The following is a 6,000-nucleotide window of genomic DNA, read 5'->3' as shown; positions in this document are numbered from 1 at the left end:
GCAAGTCAAAGAAGGGTCCCTTCTGGGAATACAAAGTCTGCGGTCCCTGCCTCCGCTCAGGTGTCAGCACGGTCCAGGGCACGCAGAGGGCCTAGCGAGGCCCCTCTGCACGGGGGCTGAACTCAGCGCCCGGTGTCCTGTCCCCCATCCCACTCCCTGCCAACGAGGTGAAAATCACACAACACTCGCGCTTAGCAGGCAAGAGGCATGAACACCCCTGGAACCGAGTCCCCTGCGAAGGGCACCCTCCCCGTGCGCCCCTCCATGCCCCAACGGGTCCTCCTTGCTTTGTTTCTGCTCTGAATAGAGACAGTCTTGCCGAACATGCTTTTTCTTTAGTTACACCCCTTGGAAAACCTCATACCAGCATTTTCTTTGGGCTCGGGAAGCCCCCAGATTGGGAGAGACGGCGTGAAGCCTCGCCCCCTGCCAGGAGGACGTGGGTGGAGTTCAGTGTCCCTTGCAGACTGCGCGCCGGCTCCGCTGCGTGCGAAGGACCCCCTAAGGGGACCCTGCCGTCCCTGGGCGCTGTGAGGGTTAGGGAGCGAGGGCCATCAATCCAGCTGTTTGTTCTGTCTGAAACAGTTACGTCTCCAGCAGTTTCAGCTGCCGCTTTGTGACAGTTCCTGCACCGCCTGAACACGCACAGCGGGCCCGCCGAGCTCCCCGATCACAGGGTCGGTCGCACGGCGGGCCTCCCAGCCCAGGGCCACACTCTCCCGCCCAGAAGAGCCCGCGGCCCGTCTCTCTCTCCCTGGGCGTCTTCACCGTATGGAAGACGGGGCCCTTTCCCGAACTCGGAGGCAGCCACCAGGGTTAGGTGACACGTCTCAGTTTGACACCAGTGCTTCCAAAACCGTGGGCTGTCACCGCGCATCCTGCTCCCTGGGTTCCTCTTCTGGTGTTAGATCTGGCCGCAGGGAGTCCAACAGATGCTGTTAGTGACGGTCACTCGACGCCCTGAATACAGTCATAGCACGGGCGAGCGTCCTTTCGGCAGCTTCTCCCCTTTGGCCCCGAGCTGTGGTCCCCGGGCTCTCAGACAGCCGGCAGTGGAGTGCGCGGGGCAGCTGCCCGATGACGAGGCTTCCGTCCACCTCCCTCCCAGGGCCGCTTCGCAGTGCGGGCGCCTGGCGCTGCTCCTCTCGCGCTCAGCCCTGCAGGGAAGACCCAGGGCTGGTCAGCCCTCCGCCGCCAGGCACGGTGTTAGGAGAACGCCTCTGCCTGGGTGTCACCGCTGGGTGCGTGAGGGCGCCCGCCTGACGGACCGCTGCTCTCGCAATCCCTGCAGCACTAATGGAAACAGCGCCCGAGATCTACACACGCGTTGGCGGAGGTGTGGCTGCGGATTAGAACCACCCCTTTAAGTGTGCCCATCAGCTTTAAAATCAGGGCCTGACCACAGGAAAGCTAAATTGTTTATACGAACAGGTCTCAGATCCAGGATTCCTGGAAGTGGGGGCAGCCCCCGGCACGCCGTAACCCCCGGGGGAGGCCCTGTGCTGGATGCGGCAGCCGCCGGCCGCTGAGCCACCGCACAGCCCTCACGATGGGGGTGGCATCCTCTGAGTTAAGCCCAGAAGCCTCATCTCTCGCCCCTCCCGACTTCTGGAGCGACGGGAAGTAAGACAGACGGAAGGACCAGAATTCCACGTTGAAACCTCGCCCAGAGGGACAAACGCTCATCCTCGGCGACGTCCTCACAAGCGTACAACGTAGATGCCATCATCAGGCCGCACCCGCGGCCAAAGGAGGGCTTGTTCCAGCTCCCCTCATCCCAGGAACATGGACTCGAGCGCCTCCCGCACTCGGCACCCTCACACAGGCGCAGGGTCGGGCCAGCTCTCAGGGAGGACCAGCCAGCGCCACGTGCCGGGGCCACCACCCCGCCCGCAATCCGTTCTTTGTTGAGTAAATCTGGGCTCCCAACAGTCACCCCCTGTGCCAGGTCAGAGGATGTTGAGTCATCTTCCTAAATAGAACATGTCTCTTGAAAACACTGGGTGCTCGAGCCCCAGAGCGCACAGGACGGCAGGAGGGCTCGGGACCACATGTCCCCCGGAGGACGGAACTGATGGAGACCTGGCTGGGAGGGGAGCTCGTCTGGGCCACGTTTCTCTGTGATCACAAGGGGGAAGGCGGCCCGGGCTCTGATGACACCCACAGGCTGAATCGGGTCCAGGTGTTCTGTGTGCTCAGTAAATGCTCTTCCATAGTGAGAAATTCTCCTTCAAACCAGTAGGAAGGGATTCAGAAACCAAGTACTGCTCGGCGCAGCTCAACTCAACAATGAGGAAACGCTTTTCATCTGCAGCTTCCCCTGGGCAAAGCCCCTCCCCTGCTCCCCGAAAGGCAGCAGCTGGCCACCCGCCGGGGGAGATGCCAGGAGCACAGCACCTGCTCCTCCACCGCAGGGGAAGCACCTCCTCCAGATGGAACAGCTCCAGGCTGGGCGGGGACGCCGACCCTCCCTGGGGACAAGCACATCCGCACCATGGCCGCCCGGGGGCCGCAGACCTGCCCCGCCAGCCAGCCCCCCACTCCTAGGAACTGAAGCTCTGCAATGCGTCCGTCGAATGAGCAGAGTCTGCGTGATGAGTCACCACGGGAGGTGCTTCCACCTGGAGGAGATCTGAGCCCTGCGCCTCCTCATTACAGACCCAACCCCACAGAATGCGCCCTCTTGCCAACAGGACAGAGAGTCGGCGCCATTCCAGGTGGGGAGACAGAATTCCACTAACTGTCAGCCGGAACTTACGTTTCAGGCAGTGAACTCCTGACTCAGAGGATGAGGCGTGTCTGTGAAAGCCTCCATCAGTGCTGGTGACCCAGCTTACCCCCGGCCCCCAGGCGCCAGCGCAGAGCTGGACCACAAGTCTAGAGGGGTCAGCCTCCCCTCTCTGACTGGCTTTGCAACCAGTCAGTTGATAGGAAAGGAGTTTGCTGGTGGCAGATCCAATTACCATCACTTCCACAGGAAGGCTGACTTCTGGAGAGCATCCTTCAGGGACGCAGCCCCCAAGCCCATCCTTAAATCCGCTCCCTGCCATCCACCCGGGCAGAGCCATGGTGGGCCCTGCAGACAGCATGCCCGCCTTCCACCCCCAAACTCGCCCTTTCCCAAGAAGCAGCAAAACACAAGCCACTGGTCACAGACGCGGAGACAGACAGGAAGGGCTGGACACACGTTCCCCAGGCTTTACTCCAATCAGCGGGGTCAGCCCACTCCCCCCAGGGACCAGGGGGAGGGTCCAGGGCCGGAAGTGAGAAAGGTCCCCCACCTCCAAATCCTGGTCAAGCCAACCCTCCAGACGCCTGGTGATTCAAGGGCCCAGGTTAGGGACTGAAACAGGCCAGACGCACGGGCAGACAACGAGCCTGCGGTCTCCGGACTTTCTCCTTAGTTACGGGAGACCCCGGGAGGCCGCTCAGACCACCCGGCCCCGCCCACACCCTGCCCCTGACAGACAGGTCGTGCAGCGGGTGGTGACAGGTCACCCCCTCTGCTTAGGCTGTGCCCCCCCCCCAGGAAGGAGCCACCCCCACGGGGCCCAGGAGCCTGGCTTGCAGCACCATGGGCTTAAGTGGCATCTCTCTTATTCATAGGTTTCTTGCTTAAAACTTCAAAAAGGGCTTCTGAGCAAGTTAAATAAACATCCAGCCTGTGCACTGAAGGCAGCAAGTGCCAAGCAAGACTGTTTGGGATAAAAGGACGTAAGGACCCTCAAGCCCAAGGCAGCTGGGGGAAGAGCAGGAACTCAGGAAGGCTGCAGGAGCAGCTGGATCCAGGCGCTGGCCACCCCGGCCTTCACCTGCGCGGTCCTTCCTTCACTCTTTGGCCAGTGTCCTTCTGTCTCACACAGGTGCCAGCTGACAGTTCCTAGGTTTGTACCTTCAGCTTCCACTGCTAGAACAGAAATGCTCATCCCAAGGCCAAAACCACCTTGAAGGAACCTCCTTGTCCAGGGTGGAGTCAGAAGGTCTGCAGGGCCAGAGGTCCCAGAGGCGGGGGCTCAGCTGGGCCCCCAGAGTGGGTTCACGAGCACACGCCCCACAGCAAGGTCTGGACGCCACCCACCAGGCCTGCACCCACCCCAGTGTGGCTCTAAGAGGCTGCACCTTCATTTCCAGAGGAGGCGTGAGAGGAGGGGGCGAGGAAGGCCATTGGTTTTTAAAACCCATTATGAATGGTCATAAAAGAAAAGTGTTCCAGACCCACTTGTCCTGGGGGTGGCCTCGCACACTCCGTGAACATGCCCGAGGTCACCTAAGCACCAGCGGGTGGGCGGCACCGGGGCCCCCGAGGTGATGGCTGGGCCCGCAGGGTAGATGGCGCTCTGTCTGCAGTTTCCAGGTCTGGGGTCGCCCAGTCACCCCCACAACGGCAGACACCTCACCCAAGTCCACAGCTGGGGCTCCATCAGGAGGGGGCCGAGGGGGCAGATGTGAGAGACACTGGGCGCCCGACGCGGGATGAACGACCCAGCCATCCCAAGCGGCGCTGGGCTGGGTAACTCCCGTCATCCTCCACCTGGGGAGGGCGTCTGCTTCCCCGTGGTGGCCCCGACTGCCCGCGCCAGCTTGTCACCCGTGAGATCCAATCCACGTCAAGTCTGGTCCCTGGACCAGGTGCACATGCTCCGTTTCCCAGCAGGCAGCCCCGAGCATGGCGCTTTCCTGCCCCGGCGTGGGGGCCCCCTGGAGAAGGTCCCCGCCACGGGCTAAGGGGGCCGGTGGAGCTGAATCAAGTCATTGGTGTCTGGATGCCTCTGTGCGGACGCAGCCCGTCCGTCCGTGGGGAGGAGTGTGGCTGCTCCGCTCTCGGCATCACGGTGCCCAGGCCCCGGGCTCCCGGGAGGAGGGCGGGGCCTCCTGCTGGCCCCGCCCCGAGCGCCGGGGGAGGTGGGGAGGCCCCCGAGACGTTCGCTAAAGGGGCAGCAACGCAACAGAAGCGCAGGGCCCTTCCCTGGCCCCTCGGTCCCCGTCCCCGCCCCAGCCCTCCCCCTTCTCCGCGCCCGGCGCACTTTCCCCAGCCCCCCCCCCGGCTCTCCCTAATTTCGTCGCACCTCTTAGCTGCTCAGCTCCTGCGTGCGGCAGGGGGTTGCTCGCCCTGTCTCCGTGAAGCCTCCCGAGGCAGGCCTTGGGACGCGGGAGGGACACCGTCGGCGCTGACGTCCCGGGGCGCTTCTGTCGTGCGTCGGAGGAAGCTGAAGACACTCAGGCAGGCGGTGCCGTGTGAGTTTTGGCGTAGATACTACGCAACCCCGGTGTAAGTGCTTCAAGAGCAGAAATGACGGTCCTGTCTAAACCGCAGAAGGATCGAGTCAGTCACCTGCGAGGCGAGGGTGCCGTGCGGGAGGGGGGCCAACAGGGGCCCTCGACCGGGGGCCTGACGGACAGCGTGCCGCGCTGCTGGCCACCGAGCGCGCAAGGAGACACCTGCTCGAGAAAGCCCCTCTCTGTGTAGATAGATAGATAAATAGGTAGACAGGCAGACAGACAGTCAGACAGACAGACAGATGAGGACGCGATCAAGTGCTGCTGACAAGAGACACAGGAAGAGAATGGCTCAGAAAGACGGAAGGCGACGTGTCGCACTGGCCAAGCCACACCCAGCGGAAGCCAGGCCGGCACGGCCCGCCCAGGCACAGCCACGCGGAGCAGCACACGTTCCGGAGGCGGAAGAGCGGCGCCACGGCGGGAGAAACGGGACTGTCCTTGAGAAGTCTCAAGGAGAAACAGGCACACGCACATCACGGCGAGAGGCGTCACCACAGCTCAGTGACAGAGGCTGCCGAGACAGAGGGTGGCAGAGGGGGCTGTGGCACGTAAGGAGCAAGCCGGATGCAGCAGCCGTCGCGAGCCGCGCACCTAAGACCGCAGGGGCACGTCAGCGCTCGCCGGACAGTCAGCCACGGTCCAGCAGTTCCTGGAGATCGGTGTTTGCAGAATGCGTCCTCTGAACATCACACGTCAAAGTCAAAAGTAACTGAAAAAAAG

The sequence above is a fragment of the Vicugna pacos genome, chromosome 12 (genome assembly GCF_048564905.1).
Source record: "Vicugna pacos chromosome 12, VicPac4, whole genome shotgun sequence".
Classification (NCBI taxonomy): Eukaryota; Metazoa; Chordata; class Mammalia; order Artiodactyla; family Camelidae; genus Vicugna; species Vicugna pacos.
Note: the sequence above shows the minus strand (reverse complement) of the source record.